General features: G+C 45.1%; 24 non-coding genes across 24 annotated transcripts; all 24 read left to right on the plus strand.

Moving 5' to 3' along the window:
- The first annotated feature begins 1,226 nt into the window (after positions 1 to 1,226).
- trnar-ccu (transfer RNA arginine (anticodon CCU)) lies at positions 1,227 to 1,299 on the plus strand. Its single transcript has one exon. It is a non-coding gene; the product is annotated as a tRNA-Arg (tRNA).
- A 1,285-nt stretch (positions 1,300 to 2,584) lies between these two features.
- trnar-ccu (transfer RNA arginine (anticodon CCU)) lies at positions 2,585 to 2,657 on the plus strand. The gene has a single exon. It is a non-coding gene; the product is annotated as a tRNA-Arg (tRNA).
- A 544-nt stretch (positions 2,658 to 3,201) lies between these two features.
- On the plus strand, positions 3,202 to 3,274 carry trnar-ccu (transfer RNA arginine (anticodon CCU)). The gene has a single exon. It is a non-coding gene; the product is annotated as a tRNA-Arg (tRNA).
- Positions 3,275 to 3,765: 491 nt separating this feature from the next.
- Positions 3,766 to 3,838, plus strand: trnar-ccu (transfer RNA arginine (anticodon CCU)). Its single transcript has one exon. It is a non-coding gene; the product is annotated as a tRNA-Arg (tRNA).
- Positions 3,839 to 4,604: 766 nt separating this feature from the next.
- Positions 4,605 to 4,677, plus strand: trnar-ccu (transfer RNA arginine (anticodon CCU)). The gene has a single exon. It is a non-coding gene; the product is annotated as a tRNA-Arg (tRNA).
- A 768-nt stretch (positions 4,678 to 5,445) lies between these two features.
- Positions 5,446 to 5,518, plus strand: trnar-ccu (transfer RNA arginine (anticodon CCU)). Its single transcript has one exon. It is a non-coding gene; the product is annotated as a tRNA-Arg (tRNA).
- A 3,267-nt stretch (positions 5,519 to 8,785) lies between these two features.
- Positions 8,786 to 8,858, plus strand: trnar-ccu (transfer RNA arginine (anticodon CCU)). Its single transcript has one exon. It is a non-coding gene; the product is annotated as a tRNA-Arg (tRNA).
- A 489-nt stretch (positions 8,859 to 9,347) lies between these two features.
- On the plus strand, positions 9,348 to 9,420 carry trnar-ccu (transfer RNA arginine (anticodon CCU)). The gene has a single exon. It is a non-coding gene; the product is annotated as a tRNA-Arg (tRNA).
- Positions 9,421 to 10,187: 767 nt separating this feature from the next.
- On the plus strand, positions 10,188 to 10,260 carry trnar-ucu (transfer RNA arginine (anticodon UCU)). Its single transcript has one exon. It is a non-coding gene; the product is annotated as a tRNA-Arg (tRNA).
- A 489-nt stretch (positions 10,261 to 10,749) lies between these two features.
- Positions 10,750 to 10,821, plus strand: trnar-ccu (transfer RNA arginine (anticodon CCU)). Its single transcript has one exon. It is a non-coding gene; the product is annotated as a tRNA-Arg (tRNA).
- A 768-nt stretch (positions 10,822 to 11,589) lies between these two features.
- trnar-ucu (transfer RNA arginine (anticodon UCU)) lies at positions 11,590 to 11,662 on the plus strand. The gene has a single exon. It is a non-coding gene; the product is annotated as a tRNA-Arg (tRNA).
- A 489-nt stretch (positions 11,663 to 12,151) lies between these two features.
- trnar-ccu (transfer RNA arginine (anticodon CCU)) lies at positions 12,152 to 12,224 on the plus strand. Its single transcript has one exon. It is a non-coding gene; the product is annotated as a tRNA-Arg (tRNA).
- Positions 12,225 to 12,990: 766 nt separating this feature from the next.
- Positions 12,991 to 13,063, plus strand: trnar-ucu (transfer RNA arginine (anticodon UCU)). Its single transcript has one exon. It is a non-coding gene; the product is annotated as a tRNA-Arg (tRNA).
- A 489-nt stretch (positions 13,064 to 13,552) lies between these two features.
- Positions 13,553 to 13,624, plus strand: trnar-ccu (transfer RNA arginine (anticodon CCU)). Its single transcript has one exon. It is a non-coding gene; the product is annotated as a tRNA-Arg (tRNA).
- A 767-nt stretch (positions 13,625 to 14,391) lies between these two features.
- On the plus strand, positions 14,392 to 14,464 carry trnar-ucu (transfer RNA arginine (anticodon UCU)). Its single transcript has one exon. It is a non-coding gene; the product is annotated as a tRNA-Arg (tRNA).
- Positions 14,465 to 14,953: 489 nt separating this feature from the next.
- trnar-ccu (transfer RNA arginine (anticodon CCU)) lies at positions 14,954 to 15,026 on the plus strand. The gene has a single exon. It is a non-coding gene; the product is annotated as a tRNA-Arg (tRNA).
- A 489-nt stretch (positions 15,027 to 15,515) lies between these two features.
- On the plus strand, positions 15,516 to 15,588 carry trnar-ccu (transfer RNA arginine (anticodon CCU)). The gene has a single exon. It is a non-coding gene; the product is annotated as a tRNA-Arg (tRNA).
- Positions 15,589 to 16,077: 489 nt separating this feature from the next.
- On the plus strand, positions 16,078 to 16,150 carry trnar-ccu (transfer RNA arginine (anticodon CCU)). The gene has a single exon. It is a non-coding gene; the product is annotated as a tRNA-Arg (tRNA).
- A 488-nt stretch (positions 16,151 to 16,638) lies between these two features.
- Positions 16,639 to 16,711, plus strand: trnar-ccu (transfer RNA arginine (anticodon CCU)). The gene has a single exon. It is a non-coding gene; the product is annotated as a tRNA-Arg (tRNA).
- A 489-nt stretch (positions 16,712 to 17,200) lies between these two features.
- Positions 17,201 to 17,273, plus strand: trnar-ccu (transfer RNA arginine (anticodon CCU)). Its single transcript has one exon. It is a non-coding gene; the product is annotated as a tRNA-Arg (tRNA).
- A 489-nt stretch (positions 17,274 to 17,762) lies between these two features.
- Positions 17,763 to 17,835, plus strand: trnar-ccu (transfer RNA arginine (anticodon CCU)). Its single transcript has one exon. It is a non-coding gene; the product is annotated as a tRNA-Arg (tRNA).
- Positions 17,836 to 18,603: 768 nt separating this feature from the next.
- trnar-ccu (transfer RNA arginine (anticodon CCU)) lies at positions 18,604 to 18,676 on the plus strand. The gene has a single exon. It is a non-coding gene; the product is annotated as a tRNA-Arg (tRNA).
- A 489-nt stretch (positions 18,677 to 19,165) lies between these two features.
- Positions 19,166 to 19,238, plus strand: trnar-ccu (transfer RNA arginine (anticodon CCU)). Its single transcript has one exon. It is a non-coding gene; the product is annotated as a tRNA-Arg (tRNA).
- Positions 19,239 to 20,006: 768 nt separating this feature from the next.
- On the plus strand, positions 20,007 to 20,079 carry trnar-ccu (transfer RNA arginine (anticodon CCU)). Its single transcript has one exon. It is a non-coding gene; the product is annotated as a tRNA-Arg (tRNA).
- Positions 20,080 to 20,238: the final 159 nt, after the last annotated feature.

Consider the following 20,238-nt stretch of genomic DNA (forward strand, 5'->3'; position numbering starts at 1 on the left):
AAGTGCGAACAAAAAAAACTAAAAAAATTGTCGTTTCATGGCATGTCTCATTGCCATTATACATTTGTTTTTACCTCTTCCAACAGTTTGTATAGGTCATACTGTTTACACAGTACCCCAGTGGCCTAAGACACTGGCCTCCTAAGCCATGGATTGTGAGTTCTAGTCTTTTCTGAAGTGGCTGAGAGCAGAGTGGCGCAGCGGAAGCGTGCTGGGCCCATAACCCAGAGGTCGATGGATCGAAACCATCCTCTGCTAAACAGTTTCTTTTTAGATTTTAAGTGCGAACAAAAAAAACAAAAAAAATTGTCGTTTCATGGCATGTCTCATTGCCATTATACATTTGTTTTTACCTCTTCCAACAGTTTGTATAGGTCATACTGTTTACACAGTACCCCAGTGGCCTAAGACACTGGCCTCCTAAGCCATGGATTGTGAGTTCTAGTCTTTTCTGAAGTGGCTGAGAGCAGAGTGGCGCAGCGGAAGCGTGCTGGGCCCATAACCCAGAGGTCGATGGATCGAAACCATCCTCTGCTAAACAGTTTCTTTTTAGATTTTAAGTGCGAAAAAAAAAACTAAAAAAATTGTCGTTTCATGGCATGTCTCATTGCCATTATACATTTGTTTTTACCTCTTCCAACAGTTTGTATAGGTCATACTGTTTACACAGTACCCCAGTGGCCTAAGACACTGGCCTCCTAAGCCATGGATTGTGAGTTCTAGTCTTTTCTGAAGTGGCTGAGAGCAGAGTGGCGCAGCGGAAGCGTGCTGGGCCCATAACCCAGAGGTCGATGGATCGAAACCATCCTCTGCTAACCAGATTTTTTTTTTAATGAAACGCAAGCAGAAATTAGAAAGCTAAATTGCATTTGCGTCTCTCAGTGCTATCCAGTACACATTATTTTTACTGCTTATATCAGTTCGTACTGTTTGCAGAAGGTAAACAGTGCCCCAGTGGCCTAAGACACTGGCCTCCTAAGCCATGGATTGTGAGTTCTAGTCTTTTCTGAAGTGGCTGAGAGCAGAGTGGCGCAGCAGAAGCGTGCTGGGCCCATAACCCAGAGGTCGATGGATAGATACCATCCTCTGCTAACCAGATTATTTAAAAAAATGAAACGCAAGCAGAAATTAGAAAGCTAAATTTCATTTGCGTCTCTCAGTGCTATCCAGTACACATTGTTTTTACTGCTTCTATCAGTTCGTACTGTTTGCAGAAGGTAAACAGTGCCCCAGTGGCCTAATGGATAAGGCACTGGCCTCCTAAGCCAGGGATTGTGGGTTCAAGTCCCATCTGGGGTGGATGGAAGCAGAGTGGCGCAGCGGAAGCGTGCTGGGCCCATAACCCAGAGGTCGATGGATCGAAACCATCCTCTGCTAACCAGATTTTTTTTTTTATGAAACGCAAGCAGAAATTAGAAAGCTAAATTGAATTTGCGTCTCTCAGTGCTATCCAGTACACATTATTTTTACTGCTTCTATCAGTTCGTACTGTTTGCAGAAGGTAAACAGTGCCCCAGTGGCCTAAGACACTGGCCTCCTAAGCCATGGATTGTGAGTTCTAGTCTTTTCTGAAGTGGCTGAGAGCAGAGTGGCGCAGCGGAAGCGTGCTGGGCCCATAACCCAGAGGTCTTTTTAGATTTTAAGTGCGAACAAAAAAAACAAAAAAAATTGTCGTTTCATGGCATGTCTCATTGCCATTATACATTTGTTTTTACCTCTTCCAACAGTTTGTATAGGTCATACTGTTTACACAGTACCCCAGTGGCCTAAGACACTGGCCTCCTAAGCCATGGATTGTGAGTTCTAGTCTTTTCTGAAGTGGCTGAGAGCAGAGTGGCGCAGCGGAAGCGTGCTGGGCCCATAACCCAGAGGTCGATGGATAGAAACCATCCTCTGCTAACCAGATTTTTTTTTTAATGAAACGCAAGCAGAAATTAGAAAGCTAAATTGAATTTGCGTCTCTCAGTGCTATCCAGTACACATTATTTTTACTGCTTCTATCAGTTCGTACTGTTTGCAGAAGGTAAACAGTGCCCCAGTGGCCTAAGACACTGGCCTCCTAAGCCATGGATTGTGAGTTCTAGTCTTTTCTGAAGTGGCTGAGAGCAGAGTGGCGCAGCGGAAGCGTGCTGGGCCCATAACCCAGAGGTCGATGGATCGAAACCATCCTCTGCTAACCAGATTTTTTTTTATGAAACGCAAGCAGAAATTAGAAAGCTAAATTGAATTTGCGTCTCTCAGTGCTATCCAGTACACATTATTTTTACTGCTTCTATCAGTTCGTACTGTTTGCAGAAGGTAAACAGTGCCCCAGTGGCCTAAGACACTGGCCTCCTAAGCCATGGATTGTGAGTTCTAGTCTTTTCTGAAGTGGCTGAGAGCAGAGTGGCGCAGCGGAAGCGTGCTGGGCCCATAACCCAGAGGTCGATGGATCGAAACCATCCTCTGCTAACCAGATTTTTTTTTTAATGAAACGCAAGCAGAAATTAGAAAGCTAAATTTCATTTGCGTCTCTCAGTGCTATCCAGTACACATTGTTTTTACTGCTTCTATCAGTTCGTACTGTTTGCAGAAGGTAAACAGTGCCCCAGTGGCCTAATGGATAAGGCACTGGCCTCCTAAGCCAGTGATTGTGGGTTCAAGTCCCATCTGGGGTGGATGGAAGCAGAGTGGCGCAGCGGAAGCGTGCTGGGCCCATAACCCAGAGGTCGATGGATCGAAACCATCCTCTGCTAGCCAGATTTTTTTTTTTATGAAACGCAAGCAGAAATTAGAAAGCTAAATTGAATTTGCGTCTCTCAGTGCTATCCAGTACACATTATTTTTACTGCTTCTATCAGTTCGTACTGTTTGCAGAAGGTAAACAGTGCCCCAGTGGCCTAAGACACTGGCCTCCTAAGCCATGGATTGTGAGTTCTAGTCTTTTCTGAAGTGGCTGAGAGCAGAGTGGCGCAGCGGAAGCGTGCTGGGCCCATAACCCAGAGGTCGATGGATAGAAACCATCCTCTGCTAACCAGATTATTTAAAAAAATGAAACGCAAGCAGAAATTAGAAAGCTAAATTTCATTTGCGTCTCTCAGTGCTATCCAGTACACATTGTTTTTACTGCTTCTATCAGTTCGTACTGTTTGCAGAAGGTAAACAGTGCCCCAGTGGCCTAATGGATAAGGCAGTTCGTACTGTTTGCAGAAGGTAAACAGTGCCCCAGTGGCCTAATGGATAAGGCACTGGCCTCCTAAGCCAGGGATTGTGGGTTCAAGTCCCATCTGGGGTGGATGGAAGTAGAGTGGCGCAGCGGAAGCGTGCTGGGCCCATAACCCAGAGGTCGATGGATCGAAACCATCCTCTGCTAAACAGTTTCTTTTTAGATTTTAAGTGCGAACAAAAAAAACAAAAAAAATTGTCGTTTCATGGCATGTCTCATTGCCATTATACATTTGTTTTTACCTCTTCCAACAGTTTGTATAGGTCATACTGTTTACACAGTACCCCAGTGGCCTAAGACACTGGCCTCCTAAGCCATGGATTGTGAGTTCTAGTCTTTTCTGAAGTGGCTGAGAGCAGAGTGGCGCAGCGGAAGCGTGCTGGGCCCATAACCCAGAGGTCGATGGATAGAAACCATCCTCTGCTAACCAGATTATTTAAAAAAATGAAACGCAAGCAGAAATTAGAAAGCTAAATTTCATTTGCGTCTCTCAGTGCTATCCAGTACACATTGTTTTTACTGCTTCTATCAGTTCGTACTGTTTGCAGAAGGTAAACAGTGCCCCAGTGGCCTAATGGATAAGGCACTGTCCTCCTAAGCCAGGGATTGTGGGTTCAAGTCCCATCTGGGGTGGATGGAAGCAGAGTGGCGCAGCGGAAGCGTGCTGGGCCCATAACCCAGAGGTCGATGGATCGAAACCATCCTCTGCTAACCAGATTTTTTTTTTAATGAAACGCAAGCAGAAATTAGAAAGCTAAATTGAATTTGCGTCTCTCAGTGCTATCCAGTACACATTATTTTTACTGCTTCTATCAGTTCGTACTGTTTGCAGAAGGTAAACAGTGCCCCAGTGGCCTAAGACACTGGCCTCCTAAGCCATGGATTGTGAGTTCTAGTCTTTTCTGAAGTGGCTGAGAGCAGAGTGGCGCAGCGGAAGCGTGCTGGGCCCATAACCCAGAGGTCGATGGATCGAAACCATCCTCTGCTAAACAGTTTCTTTTTAGATTTTAAGTGCGAACAAAAAAAACAAAAAAAATTGTCGTTTCATGGCATGTCTCATTGCCATTATACATTTGTTTTTACCTCTTCCAACAGTTTGTATAGGTCATACTGTTTACACAGTACCCCAGTGGCCTAAGACACTGGCCTCCTAAGCCATGGATTGTGAGTTCTAGTCTTTTCTGAAGTGGCTGAGAGCAGAGTGGCGCAGCGGAAGCGTGCTGGGCCCATAACCCAGAGGTCGATGGATCGAAACCATCCTCTGCTAACCAGATTTTTTTTTAATGAAACGCAAGCAGAAATTAGAAAGCTAAATTGAATTTGCGTCTCTCAGTGCTATCCAGTACACATTATTTTTACTGCTTCTATCAGTTCGTACTGTTTGCAGAAGGTAAACAGTGCCCCAGTGGCCTAATGGATAAGGCACTGGCCTCCTAAGCCAGGGATTGTGGGTTCAAGTCCCATCTGGGGTGGATGGAAGCAGAGTGGCGCAGCGGAAGCGTGCTGGGCCCATAACCCAGAGGTCGATGGATCGAAACCATCCTCTGCTAAACAGTTTCTTTTTAGATTTTAAGTGCGAACAAAAAAAACAAAAAAAATTGTCGTTTCATGGCATGTCTCATTGCCATTATACATTTGTTTTTACCTCTTCCAACAGTTTGTATAGGTCATACTGTTTACACAGTACCCCAGTGGCCTAAGACACTGGCCTCCTAAGCCATGGATTGTGAGTTCTAGTCTTTTCTGAAGTGGCTGAGAGCAGAGTGGCGCAGCGGAAGCGTGCTGGGCCCATAACCCAGAGGTCGATGGATCGAAACCATCCTCTGCTAAACAGTTTCTTTTTAGATTTTAAGTGCGAACAAAAAAAACAAAAAAAATTGTCGTTTCATGGCATGTCTCATTGCCATTATACATTTGTTTTTACCTCTTCCAACAGTTTGTATAGGTCATACTGTTTACACAGTACCCCAGTGGCCTAAGACACTGGCCTCCTAAGCCATGGATTGTGAGTTCTAGTCTTTTCTGAAGTGGCTGAGAGCAGAGTGGCGCAGCGGAAGCGTGCTGGGCCCATAACCCAGAGGTCGATGGATCGAAACCATCCTCTGCTAACCAGATTTTTTTTTAATGAAACGCAAGCAGAAATTAGAAAGCTAAATTGAATTTGCGTCTCTCAGTGCTATCCAGTACACATTATTTTTACTGCTTCTATCAGTTCGTACTGTTTGCAGAAGGTAAACAGTGCCCCAGTGGCCTAATGGATAAGGCACTGGCCTCCTAAGCCAGGGATTGTGGGTTCAAGTCCCATCTGGGGTGGATGGAAGCAGAGTGGCGCAGCGGAAGCGTGCTGGGCCCATAACCCAGAGGTCGATGGATCGAAACCATCCTCTGCTAAACAGTTTCTTTTTAGATTTTAAGTGCGAACAAAAAAAACAAAAAAAATTGTCGTTTCATGGCATGTCTCATTGCCATTATACATTTGTTTTTACCTCTTCCAACAGTTTGTATAGGTCATACTGTTTACACAGTACCCCAGTGGCCTAAGACACTGGCCTCCTAAGCCATGGATTGTGAGTTCTAGTCTTTTCTGAAGTGGCTGAGAGCAGAGTGGCGCAGCGGAAGCGTGCTGGGCCCATAACCCAGAGGTCGATGGATCGAAACCATCCTCTGCTAACCAGATTTTTTTTAATGAAACGCAAGCAGAAATTAGAAAGCTAAATTGAATTTGCGTCTCTCAGTGCTATCCAGTACACATTATTTTTACTGCTTCTATCAGTTCGTACTGTTTGCAGAAGGTAAACAGTGCCCCAGTGGCCTAAGACACTGGCCTCCTAAGCCATGGATTGTGAGTTCTAGTCTTTTCTGAAGTGGCTGAGAGCAGAGTGGCGCAGCGGGAGCGTGCTGGGCCCATAACCCAGAGGTCGATGGATCGAAACCATCCTCTGCTAACCAGATTTTTTTTTAATGAAACGCAAGCAGAAATTAGAAAGCTAAATTGAATTTGCGTCTCTCAGTGCTATCCAGTACACATTATTTTTACTGCTTCTATCAGTTCGTACTGTTTGCAGAAGGTAAACAGTGCCCCAGTGGCCTAATGGATAAGGCACTGGCCTCCTAAGCCATGGATTGTGGGTTCTAAGTCCATTCTGAGGTGGATGGAAGCAGAGTGGCGCAGCGGAAGCGTGCTGGGCCCATAACCCAGAGGTCGATGGATCGAAACCATCCTCTGCTAAACAGTTTCTTTTTAGATTTTAAGTGCGAACAAAAAAAACAAAAAAAATTGTCGTTTCATGGCATGTCTCATTGCCATTATACATTTGTTTTTACCTCTTCCAACAGTTTGTATAGGTCATACTGTTTACACAGTACCCCAGTGGCCTAAGACACTGGCCTCCTAAGCCATGGATTGTGAGTTCTAGTCTTTTCTGAAGTGGCTGAGAGCAGAGTGGCGCAGCGGAAGCGTGCTGGGCCCATAACCCAGAGGTCGATGGATCGAAACCATCCTCTGCTAACCAGATTTTTTTTTAATGAAACGCAAGCAGAAATTAGAAAGCTAAATTGAATTTGCGTCTCTCAGTGCTATCCAGTACACATTATTTTTACTGCTTCTATCAGTTCGTACTGTTTGCAGAAGGTAAACAGTGCCCCAGTGGCCTAAGACACTGGCCTCCTAAGCCATGGATTGTGAGTTCTAGTCTTTTCTGAAGTGGCTGAGAGCAGAGTGGCGCAGCGGGAGCGTGCTGGGCCCATAACCCAGAGGTCGATGGATCGAAACCATCCTCTGCTAACCAGATTATTTTTTAATGAAACGCAAGCAGAAATTAGAAAGCTAAATTGAATTTGCGTCTCTCAGTGCTATCCAGTACACATTATTTTTACTGCTTCTATCAGTTCGTACTGTTTGCAGAAGGTAAACAGTGCCCCAGTGGCCTAAGACACTGGCCTCCTAAGCCATGGATTGTGAGTTCTAGTCTTTTCTAAAGTGGCTGAGAGCAGAGTGGCGCAGCGGAAGCGTGCTGGGCCCATAACCCAGAGGTCGATGGATCGAAACCATCCTCTGCTAAACAGTTTCTTTTTAGATTTTAAGTGCGAACAAAAAAAACAAAAAAAATTGTCGTTTCATGGCATGTCTCATTGCCATTATACATTTGTTTTTACCTCTTCCAACAGTTTGTATAGGTCATACTGTTTACACAGTACCCCAGTGGCCTAAGACACTGGCCTCCTAAGCCATGGATTGTGAGTTCTAGTCTTTTCTGAAGTGGCTGAGAGCAGAGTGGCGCAGCGGAAGCGTGCTGGGCCCATAACCCAGAGGTCGATTGATCGAAACCATCCTCTGCTAACCAGATTTTTTTTTAATGAAACGCAAGCAGAAATTAGAAAGCTAAATTGAATTTGCGTCTCTCAGTGCTATCCAGTACACATTATTTTTACTGCTTCTATCAGTTCGTACTGTTTGCAGAAGGTAAACAGTGCCCCAGTGGCCTAAGACACTGGCCTCCTAAGCCATGGATTGTGAGTTCTAGTCTTTTCTGAAGTGGATGAGAGCAGAGTGGCGCAGCGGGAGCGTGCTGGGCCCATAACCCAGAGGTCGATGGATCGAAACCATCCTCTGCTAACCAGATTATTTTTTAATGAAACGCAAGCAGAAATTAGAAAGCTAAATTGAATTTGCGTCTCTCAGTGCTATCCAGTACACATTATTTTTACTGCTTCTATCAGTTCGTACTGTTTGCAGAAGGTAAACAGTGCCCCAGTGGCCTAAGACACTGGCCTCCTAAGCCATGGATTGTGAGTTCTAGTCTTTTCTAAAGTGGCTGAGAGCAGAGTGGCGCAGCGGAAGCGTGCTGGGCCCATAACCCAGAGGTCGATGGATCGAAACCATCCTCTGCTAAACAGTTTCTTTTTAGATTTTAAGTGCGAACAAAAAAAACAAAAAAAATTGTCGTTTCATGGCATGTCTCATTGCCATTATACATTTGTTTTTACCTCTTCCAACAGTTTGTATAGGTCATACTGTTTACACAGTACCCCAGTGGCCTAAGACACTGGCCTCCTAAGCCATGGATTGTGAGTTCTAGTCTTTTCTGAAGTGGCTGAGAGCAGAGTGGCGCAGCGGAAGCGTGCTGGGCCCATAACCCAGAGGTCGATGGATCGAAACCATCCTCTACTAACCAGATTTTTTTTTTATGAAACGCAAGCAGAAATTAGAAAGCTAAATTGAATTTGCGTCGCTCAGTGCTATCCAGTACACATTATTTTTACTGCTTCTATCAGTTCGTACTGTTTGCAGAAGGTAAACAGTGCCCCAGTGGCCTAAGACACTGGCCTCCTAAGCCATGGATTGTGAGTTCTAGTCTTTTCTGAAGTGGCTGAGAGCAGAGTGGCGCAGCGGAAGCGTGCTGGGCCCATAACCCAGAGGTCGATGGATCGAAACCATCCTCTGCTAACCAGATTATTTAAAAAAATGAAACGCAAGCAGAAATTAGAAAGCTAAATTGAATTTGCTTCTCTCAGTGCTATCCAGTACACATTGTTTTTACTGCTTCTATCAGTTCGTACTGTTTGCAGAAGGTAAACAGTGCCCCAGTGGCCTAATGGATAAGGCACTGGCCTCCTAAGCCAGGGATTGTGGGTTCAAGTCCCATCTGGGGTGGATGGAAGCAGAGTGGCGCAGCGGAAGCGTGCTGGGCCCATAACCCAGAGGTCGATGGATCGAAACCATCCTCTGCTAAACAGTTTCTTTTTAGATTTTAAGTGCGAACAAAAAAAACAAAAAAAATTGTCGTTTCATGGCATGTCTCATTGCCATTATACATTTGTTTTTACCTCTTCCAACAGTTTGTATAGGTCATACTGTTTACACAGTACCCCAGTGGCCTAAGACACTGGCCTCCTAAGCCATGGATTGTGAGTTCTAGTCTTTTCTGAAGTGGCTGAGAGCAGAGTGGCGCAGCGGAAGCGTGCTGGGCCCATAACCCAGAGGTCGATGGATCGAAACCATCCTCTGCTAACCAGATTTTTTTTTAATGAAACGCAAGCAGAAATTAGAAAGCTAAATTGAATTTGCGTCTCTCAGTGCTATCCAGTACACATTATTTTTACTGCTTCTATCAGTTCGTACTGTTTGCAGAAGGTAAACAGTGCCACAGTGGCCTAATGGATAAGGCACTGGCCTCCTAAGCCAGGGATTGTGGGTTCAAGTCCCATCTGGGGTGGATGGAAGCAGAGTGGCGCAGCGGAAGCGTGCTGGGCCCATAACCCAGAGGTCGATGGATCGAAACCATCCTCTGCTAAACAGTTTCTTTTTAGATTTTAAGTGCGAACAAAAAAAACAAAAAAAATTGTCGTTTCATGGCATGTCTCATTGCCATTATACATTTGTTTTTACCTCTTCCAACAGTTTGTATAGGTCATACTGTTTACACAGTACCCCAGTGGCCTAAGACACTGGCCTCCTAAGCCATGGATTGTGAGTTCTAGTCTTTTCTGAAGTGGCTGAGAGCAGAGTGGCGCAGCGGAAGCGTGCTGGGCCCATAACCCAGAGGTCGATGGATCGAAACCATCCTCTGCTAACCAGATTTTTTTTTAATGAAACGCAAGCAGAAATTAGAAAGCTAAATTGAATTTGCGTCTCTCAGTGCTATCCAGTACACATTATTTTTACTGCTTCTATCAGTTCGTACTGTTTGCAGAAGGTAAACAGTGCCCCAGTGGCCTAAGACACTGGCCTCCTAAGCCATGGATTGTGAGTTCTAGTCTTTTCTGAAGTGGCTGAGAGCAGAGTGGCGCAGCGGAAGCGTGCTGGGCCCATAACCCAGAGGTCGATGGATCGAAACCATCCTCTGCTAACCAGATTATTTAAAAAAATGAAACGCAAGCAGAAATTAGAAAGCTAAATTGAATTTGCTTCTCTCAGTGCTATCCAGTACACATTGTTTTTACTGCTTCTATCAGTTCGTACTGTTTGCAGAAGGTAAACAGTGCCCCAGTGGCCTAATGGATAAGGCACTGGCTTTCTAAGCCAGGGATTGTGGGTTCAAGTCCCATCTGGGGTGGATGGAAGCAGAGTGGCGCAGCGGAAGCGTGCTGGGCCCATAACCCAGAGGTCGATGGATCGAAACCATCCTCTGCTAAACAGTTTCTTTTTAGATTTTAAGTGCGAACAAAAAAAACAAAAAAAATTGTCGTTTCATGGCATGTCTCATTGCCATTATACATTTGTTTTTACCTCTTCCAACAGTTTGTATAGGTCATACTGTTTACACAGTACCCCAGTGGCCTAAGACACTGGCCTCCTAAGCCATGGATTGTGAGTTCTAGTCTTTTCTGAAGTGGCTGAGAGCAGAGTGGCGCAGCGGAAGCGTGCTGGGCCCATAACCCAGAGGTCGATGGATCGAAACCATCCTCTGCTAACCAGATTTTTTTTTAATGAAACGCAAGCAGAAATTAGAAAGCTAAATTGAATTTGCGTCTCTCAGTGCTATCCAGTACACATTATTTTTACTGCTTCTATCAGTTCGTACTGTTTGCAGAAGGTAAACAGTGCCACAGTGGCCTAATGGATAAGGCACTGGCCTCCTAAGCCAGGGATTGTGGGTTCAAGTCCCATCTGGGCTGGATGGAAGCAGAGTGGCGCAGCGGAAGCGTGCTGGGCCCATAACCCAGAGGTCGATGGATCGAAACCATCCTCTGCTAAACAGTTTCTTTTTAGATTTTAAGTGCGAACAAAAAAAACAAAAAAAATTGTCGTTTCATGGCATGTCTCATTGCCATTATACATTTGTTTTTACCTCTTCCAACAGTTTGTATAGGTCATACTGTTTACACAGTACCCCAGTGGCCTAAGACACTGGCCTCCTAAGCCATGGATTGTGAGTTCTAGTCTTTTCTGAAGTGGCTGAGAGCAGAGTGGCGCAGCGGAAGCGTGCTGGGCCCATAACCCAGAGGTCGATGGATCGAAACCATCCTCTGCTAACCAGATTTTTTTTTAATGAAACGCAAGCAGAAATTAGAAAGCTAAATTGAATTTGCGTCTCTCAGTGCTATCCAGTACACATTATTTTTACTGCTTCTATCAGTTCGTACTGTTTGCAGAAGGTAAACAGTGCCCCAGTGGCCTAAGACACTGGCCTCCTAAGCCATGGATTGTGAGTTCTAGTCTTTTCTGAAGTGGCTGAGAGCAGAGTGGCGCAGCGGAAGCGTGCTGGGCCCATAACCCAGAGGTCGATGGATCGAAACCATCCTCTGCTAACCAGATTATTTAAAAAAATGAAACGCAAGCAGAAATTAGAAAGCTAAATTGAATTTGCTTCTCTCAGTGCTATCCAGTACACATTGTTTTTACTGCTTCTATCAGTTCGTACTGTTTGCAGAAGGTAAACAGTGCCCCAGTGGCCTAATGGATAAGGCACTGGCTTTCTAAGCCAGGGATTGTGGGTTCAAGTCCCATCTGGGGTGGATGGAAGCAGAGTGGCGCAGCGGAAGCGTGCTGGGCCCATAACCCAGAGGTCGATGGATCGAAACCATCCTCTGCTAAACAGTTTCTTTTTAGATTTTAAGTGCGAACAAAAAAAACAAAAAAAATTGTCGTTTCATGGCATGTCTCATTGCCATTATACATTTGTTTTTACCTCTTCCAACAGTTTGTATAGGTCATACTGTTTACTCAGTACCCCAGTGGCCTAAGACACTGGCCTCCTAAGCCATGGATTGTGAGTTCTAGTCTTTTCTGAAGTGGCTGAGAGCAGAATGGCGCAGCGGGAGCGTGCTGGGCCCATAACCCAGAGGTCGATGGATCGAAACCATCCTCTGCTAACCAGATTTTTTTTTAATGAAACGCAAGCAGAAATTAGAAAGCTAAATTGAATTTGCGTCTCTCAGTGCTATCCAGTACACATTATTTTTACTGCTTCTATCAGTTCGTACTGTTTGCAGAAGGTAAACAGTGCCCCAGTGGCCTAATGGATAAGGCACTGGCCTCCTAAGCCAGGGATTGTGGGTTCAAGTCCCATCTGGGGTGGATGGAAGCAGAGTGGCGCAGCGGAAGCGTGCTGGGCCCATAACCCAGAGGTCGATGGATTGAAACCATCCTCTGCTAAACAGTTTCTTTTTAGATTTTAAGTGCGAACAAAAAAAACAAAAAAAATTGTCGTTTCATGGCATGTCTCATTGCCATTATACATTTGTTTTTACCTCTTCCAACAGTTTGTATAGGTCATACTGTTTACACAGTACCCCAGTGGCCTAAGACACTGGCCTCCTAAGCCATGGATTGTGAGTTCTAGTCTTTTCTGAAGTGGCTGAGAGCAGAGTGGCGCAGCGGAAGCGTGCTGGGCCCATAACCCAGAGGTCGATGGATCGAAACCATCCTCTGCTAACCAGATTTTTTTTTAATGAAACGCAAGCAGAAATTAGAAAGCTAAATTGAATTTGCGTCTCTCAGTGCTATCCAGTACACATTATTTTTACTGCTTCTATCAGTTCGTACTGTTTGCAGAAGGTAAACAGTGCCCCAGTGGCCTAAGACACTGGCCTCCTAAGCCATGGATTGTGAGTTCTAGTCTTTTCTGAAGTGGCTGAGAGCAGAGTGGCGCAGCGGAAGCGTGCTGGGCCCATAACCCAGAGGTCGATGGATCGAAACCATCCTCTGCTAACCAGATTATTTAAAAAATGAAACGCAAGCAGAAATTAGAAAGCTAAATTGAATTTGCTTCTCTCAGTGCTATCCAGTACACATTGTTTTTACTGCTTCTATCAGTTCGTACTGTTTGCAGAAGGTAAACAGTGCCCCAGTGGCCTAATGGATAAGGCACTGGCTTTCTAAGCCAGGGATTGTGGGTTCAAGTCCCATCTGGGGTGGATGGAAGCAGAGTGGCGCAGCGGAAGCGTGCTGGGCCCATAACCCAGAGGTCGATGGATCGAAACCATCCTCTGCTAAACAGTTTCTTTTTAGATTTTAAGTGCGAACAAAAAAAACAAAAAAAATTGTCGTTTCATGGCATGTCTCATTGCCATTATACATTTGTTTTTACCTCTTCCAACAGTTTGTATAGGTCATACTGTTTACACAGTACCCCAGTGGCCTAAGACACTGGCCTCCTAAGCCATGGATTGTGAGTTCTAGTCTTTTCTGAAGTGGCTGAGAGCAGAGTGGCGCAGCGGAAGCGTGCTGGGCCCATAACCCAGAGGTCGATGGATCGAAACCATCCTCTGCTAACCAGATTTTTTTTTAATGAAACGCAAGCAGAAATTAGAAAGCTAAATTGAATTTGCGTCTCTCAGTGCTATCCAGTACACATTATTTTTACTGCTTCTATCAGTTCGTACTGTTTGCAGAAGGTAAACAGTGCCACAGTGGCCTAATGGATAAGGCACTGGCCTCCTAAGCCAGGGATTGTGGGTTCAAGTCCCATCTGGGCTGGATGGAAGCAGAGTGGCGCAGCGGAAGCGTGCTGGGCCCATAACCCAGAGGTCGATGGATCGAAACCATCCTCTGCTAAACAGTTTCTTTTTAGATTTTAAGTGCGAACAAAAAAAACAAAAAAAATTGTCGTTTCATGGCATGTCTCATTGCCATTATACATTTGTTTTTACCTCTTCCAACAGTTTGTATAGGTCATACTGTTTACACAGTACCCCAGTGGCCTAAGACACTGGCCTCCTAAGCCATGGATTGTGAGTTCTAGTCTTTTCTGAAGTGGCTGAGAGCAGAGTGGCGCAGCGGAAGCGTGCTGGGCCCATAACCCAGAGGTCGATGGATCGAAACCATCCTCTGCTAACCAGATTTTTTTTTAATGAAACGCAAGCAGAAATTAGAAAGCTAAATTGAATTTGCGTCTCTCAGTGCTATCCAGTACACATTATTTTTACTGCTTCTATCAGTTCGTACTGTTTGCAGAAGGTAAACAGTGCCCCAGTGGCCTAAGACACTGGCCTCCTAAGCCATGGATTGTGAGTTCTAGTCTTTTCTGAAGTGGCTGAGAGCAGAGTGGCGCAGCGGAAGCGTGCTGGGCCCATAACCCAGAGGTCGATGGATCGAAACCATCCTCTGCTAACCAGATTATTTAAAAAATGAAACGCAAGCAGAAATTAGAAAGCTAAATTGAATTTGCTTCTCTCAGTGCTATCCAGTACACATTGTTTTTACTGCTTCTATCAGTTCGTACTGTTTGCAGAAGGTAAACAGTGCCCCAGTGGCCTAATGGATAAGGCACTGGCTTTCTAAGCCAGGGATTGTGGGTTCAAGTCCCATCTGGGGTGGATGGAAGCAGAGTGGCGCAGCGGAAGCGTGCTGGGCCCATAACCCAGAGGTCGATGGATCGAAACCATCCTCTGCTAAACAGTTTCTTTTTAGATTTTAAGTGCGAACAAAAAAAACAAAAAAAATTGTCGTTTCATGGCATGTCTCATTGCCATTATACATTTGTTTTTACCTCTTCCAACAGTTTGTATAGGTCATACTGTTTACTCAGTACCCCAGTGGCCTAAGACACTGGCCTCCTAAGCCATGGATTGTGAGTTCTAGTCTTTTCTGAAGTGGCTGAGAGCAGAATGGCGCAGCGGGAGCGTGCTGGGCCCATAACCCAGAGGTCGATGGATCGAAACCATCCTCTGCTAACCAGATTTTTTTTTAATGAAACGCAAGCAGAAATTAGAAAGCTAAATTGAATTTGCGTCTCTCAGTGCTATCCAGTACACATTATTTTTACTGCTTCTATCAGTTCGTACTGTTTGCAGAAGGTAAACAGTGCCCCAGTGGCCTAATGGATAAGGCACTGGCCTCCTAAGCCAGGGATTGTGGGTTCAAGTCCCATCTGGGGTGGATGGAAGCAGAGTGGCGCAGCGGAAGCGTGCTGGGCCCATAACCCAGAGGTCGATGGATCGAAACCATCCTCTGCTAAACAGTTTCTTTTTAGATTTTAAGTGCGAACAAAAAAAACAAAAAAAATTGTCGTTTCATGGCATGTCTCATTGCCATTATACATTTGTTTTTACCTCTTCCAACAGTTTGTATAGGTCATACTGTTTACACAGTACCCCAGTGGCCTAAGACACTGGCCTCCTAAGCCATGGATTGTGAGTTCTAGTCTTTTCTGAAGTGGCTGAGAGCAGAGTGGCACAGCGGAAGCGTGCTGGGCCCATAACCCAGAGGTCGATGGATCAAAACCATCCTCTGCTAAACAGATTTTTTTTTAATGAAACGCAAGCAGAAATTAGAAAGCTAAATTGAATTTGCGTCTCTCAGTGCTATCCAGTACACATTATTTTTACTGCTTCTATCAGTTCGTACTGTTTGCAGAAGGTAAACAGTGCCCCAGTGGCCTAATGGATAAGGCACTGGCCTCCTAAGCCAGGGATTGTGGGTTCAAGTCCCATCTGGGGTGGATGGAAGCAGAGTGGCGTAGCGGAAGCGTGCTGGGCCCATAACCCAGAGGTCGATGGATCGAAACCATCCTCTGCTAAACAGTTTCTTTTTAGATTTTAAGTGCGAACAAAAAAAACAAAAAAAATTGTCGTTTCATGGCATGTCTCATTGCCATTATACATTTGTTTTTACCTCTTCCAACAGTTTGTATAGGTCATACTGTTTACACAGTACCCCAGTGGCCTAAGACACTGGCCTCCTAAGCCATGGATTGTGAGTTCTAGTCTTTTCTGAAGTGGCTGAGAGCAGAGTGGCGCAGCGGAAGCGTGCTGGGCCCATAACCCAGAGGTCGATGGATCGAAACCATCCTCTGCTAACCAGATTTTTTTTTAATGAAACGCAAGCAGAAATTAGAAAGCTAAATTGAATTTGCGTCTCTCAGTGCTATCCAGTACACATTATTTTTACTGCTTCTATCAGTTCGTACTGTTTGCAGAAGGTAAACAGTGCCCCAGTGGCCTAATGGATAAGGCACTGGCCTCCTAAGCCAGGGATTGTGGGTTCAAGTCCCATCTGGGGTGGATGGAAGCAGAGTGGCGCAGCGGAAGCGTGCTGGGCCCATAACCCAGAGGTCGATGGATCGAAACCATCCTCTGCTAAACAGTTTCTTTTTAGATTTTAAGTGCGAACAAAAAAACAAAAAAAATTGTCGTTTCATGGCATGTCTCATTGCCATTATACATTTGTTTTTACCTCTTCCAACTGTTTGTATAGGTCATACTGTTTACACAGTACCCCAGTGGCCTAAGACACTGGCCTCCTAAGCCATGGATTGTGAGTTCTAGTCTTTTCTGAAGTGGCTGAGAGCAGAGTGGCGCAGCGGAAGCGTGCTGGGCCCATAACCCAGAGGTCGATGGATCGAAACCATCCTCTGCTAACCAGATTTTTTTTTAATGAAACGCAAGCAGAAATTAGAAAGCTAAATTGAATTTGCGTCTCTCAGTGCTATCCAGTACACATTATTTTTACTGCTTCTATCAGTTCGTACTGTTTGCAGAAGGTAAACAGTGCCCCAGTGGCCTAATGGATAAGGCACTGGCCTCCTAAGCCAGGGATTGTGGGTTCAAGTCCCATCTGGGGTGGATGGAAGCAGAGTGGCGCAGCGGAAGCGTGCTGGGCCCATAACCCAGAGGTCGATGGATCGAAACCATCCTCTGCTAAACAATTTCTTTTTAGATTTTAAGTGCGAACAAAAAAAACAAAAAAAATTGTCGTTTCATGGCATGTCTCATTGCCATTATACATTTGTTTTTACCTCTTCCAACAGTTTGTATAGGTCATACTGTTTACACAGTACCCCAGTGGCCTAAGACACTGGCCTCCTAAGCCATGGATTGTGAGTTCTAGTCTTTTCTGAAGTGGCTGAGAGCAGAGTGGCGCAGCGGAAGCGTGCTGGGCCCATAACCCAGAGGTCGATGGATCGAAACCATCCTCTGCTAACCAGATTTTTTTTTAATGAAACGCAAGCAGAAATTAGAAAGCTAAATTGAATTTGCGTCTCTCAGTGCTATCCAGTACACATTATTTTTACTGCTTCTATCAGTTCGTACTGTTTGCAGAAGGTAAACAGTGCCCCAGTGGCCTAATGGATAAGGCACTGGCCTCCTAAGCCAGGGATTGTGGGTTCAAGTCCCATCTGGGGTGGATGGAAGCAGAGTGGCGCAGCGGAAGCGTGCTGGGCCCATAACCCAGAGGTCGATGGATCGAAACCATCCTCTGCTAAACAGTTTCTTTTTAGATTTTAAGTGCGAACAAAAAAAACAAAAAAAATTGTCGTTTCATGGCATGTCTCATTGCCATTATACATTTGTTTTTACCTCTTCCAACAGTTTGTATAGGTCATACTGTTTACACAGTACCCCAGTGGCCTAAGACACTGGCCTCCTAAGCCATGGATTGTGAGTTCTAGTCTTTTCTGAAGTGGCTGAGAGCAGAGTGGCGCAGCGGAAGCGTGCTGGGCCCATAACCCAGAGGTCGATGGATCGAAACCATCCTCTGCTAACCAGATTTTTTTTTAATGAAACGCAAGCAGAAATTAGAAAGCTAAATTGAATTTGCGTCTCTCAGTGCTATCCAGTACACATTATTTTTACTGCTTCTATCAGTTCGTACTGTTTGCAGAAGGTAAACAGTGCCCCAGTGGCCTAATGGATAAGGCACTGGCCTCCTAAGCCAGGGATTGTGGGTTCAAGTCCCATCTGGGGTGGATGGAAGCAGAGTGGCGCAGCGGAAGCGTGCTGGGCCCATAACCCAGAGGTCGATGGATCGAAACCATCCTCTGCTAAACAGTTTCTTTTTAGATTTTAAGTGCGAACAAAAAAAACAAAAAAAATTGTCGTTTCATGGCATGTCTCATTGCCATTATACATTTGTTTTTACCTCTTCCAACAGTTTGTATAGGTCATACTGTTTACACAGTACCCCAGTGGCCTAAGACACTGGCCTCCTAAGCCATGGATTGTGAGTTCTAGTCTTTTCTGAAGTGGCTGAGAGCAGAGTGGCGCAGCGGAAGCGTGCTGGGCCCATAACCCAGAGGTCGATGGATCGAAACCATCCTCTGCTAAACAGTTTCTTTTTAGATTTTAAGTGCGAACAAAAAAAACAAAAAAAATTGTCGTTTCATGGCATGTCTCATTGCCATTATACATTTGTTTTTACCTCTTCCAACAGTTTGTATAGGTCATACTGTTTACACAGTACCCCAGTGGCCTAAGACACTGGCCTCCTAAGCCATGGATTGTGAGTTCTAGTCTTTTCTGAAGTGGCTGAGAGCAGAGTGGCGCAGCGGAAGCGTGCTGGGCCCATAACCCAGAGGTCGATGGATCGAAACCATCCTCTGCTAACCAGATTTTTTTTTAATGAAACGCAAGCAGAAATTAGAAAGCTAAATTGAATTTGCGTCTCTCAGTGCTATCCAGTACACATTATTTTTACTGCTTCTATCAGTTCGTACTGTTTGCAGAAGGTAAACAGTGCCCCAGTGGCCTAATGGATAAGGCACTGGCCTCCTAAGCCAGGGATTGTGGGTTCAAGTCCCATCTGGGGTGGATGGAAGCAGAGTGGCGCAGCGGAAGCGTGCTGGGCCCATAACCCAGAGGTCGATGGATCGAAACCATCCTCTGCTAAACAGTTTCTTTTTAGATTTTAAGTGCGAACAAAAAAAACAAAAAAAATTGTTGTTTCATGGCATGTCTCATTGCCATTATACATTTGTTTTTACCTCTTCCAACAGTTTGTATAGGTCATACTGTTTACACAGTACCCCAGTGGCCTAAGACACTGGCCTCCTAAGCCATGGATTGTGAGTTCTAGTCTTTTCTGAAGTGGCTGAGAGCAGAGTGGCGCAGCGGAAGCGTGCTGGGCCCATAACCCAGAGGTCGATGGATCGAAACCATCCTCTGCTAACCAGATTTTTTTTTAATGAAACGCAAGCAGAAATTAGAAAGCTAAATTGAATTTGCGTCTCTCAGTGCTATCCAGTACACATTATTTTTACTGCTTCTATCAGTTCGTACTGTTTGCAGAAGGTAAACAGTGCCCCAGTGGCCTAATGGATAAGGCACTGGCCTCCTAAGCCAGGGATTGTGGGTTCAAGTCCCATCTGGGGTGGATGGAAGCAGAGTGGCGCAGCGGAAGCGTGCTGGGCCCATAACCCAGAGGTCGATGGATCGAAACCATCCTCTGCTAAACAGTTTCTTTTTAGATTTTAAGTGCGAACAAAAAAAACAAAAAAAATTGTCGTTTCATGGCATGTCTCATTGCCATTATACATTTGTTTTTACCTCTTCCAACAGTTTGTATAGGTCATACTGTTTACACAGTACCCCAGTGGCCTAAGACACTGGCCTCCTAAGCCATGGATTGTGAGTTCTAGTCTTTTCTGAAGTGGCTGAGAGCAGAGTGGCGCAGCGGAAGCGTGCTGGGCCCATAACCCAGAGGTCGATGGATCGAAACCATCCTCTGCTAAACAGTTTCTTTTTAGATTTTAAGTGCGAACAAAAAAAACAAAAAAAATTGTCGTTTCATGGCATGTCTCATTGCCATTATACATTTGTTTTTACCTCTTCCAACAGTTTGTATAGGTCATACTGTTTACACAGTACCCCAGTGGCCTAAGACACTGGCCTCCTAAGCCATGGATTGTGAGTTCTAGTCTTTTCTGAAGTGGCTGAGAGCAGAGTGGCGCAGCGGAAGCGTGCTGGGCCCATAACCCAGAGGTCGATGGATCGAAACCATCCTCTGCTAACCAGATTTTTTTTTAATGAAACGCAAGCAGAAATTAGAAAGCTAAATTGAATTTGCGTCTCTCAGTGCTATCCAGTACACATTATTTTTACTGCTTCTATCAGTTCGTACTGTTTGCAGAAGGTAAACAGTGCCCCAGTGGCCTAATGGATAAGGCACTGGCCTCCTAAGCCAGGGATTGTGGGTTCAAGTCCCATCTGGGGTGGATGGAAGCAGAGTGGCGCAGCGGAAGCGTGCTGGGCCCATAACCCAGAGGTCGATGGATCGAAACCATCCTCTGCTAAACAGTTTCTTTTTAGATTTTAAGTGCGAACAAAAAAAACAAAAAAAATTGTCGTTTCATGGCATGTCTCATTGCCATTAT

This window comes from Oncorhynchus kisutch, unplaced genomic scaffold (assembly GCF_002021735.2).
Source record: "Oncorhynchus kisutch isolate 150728-3 unplaced genomic scaffold, Okis_V2 scaffold4059, whole genome shotgun sequence".
Classification (NCBI taxonomy): domain Eukaryota; kingdom Metazoa; phylum Chordata; class Actinopteri; order Salmoniformes; family Salmonidae; genus Oncorhynchus; species Oncorhynchus kisutch.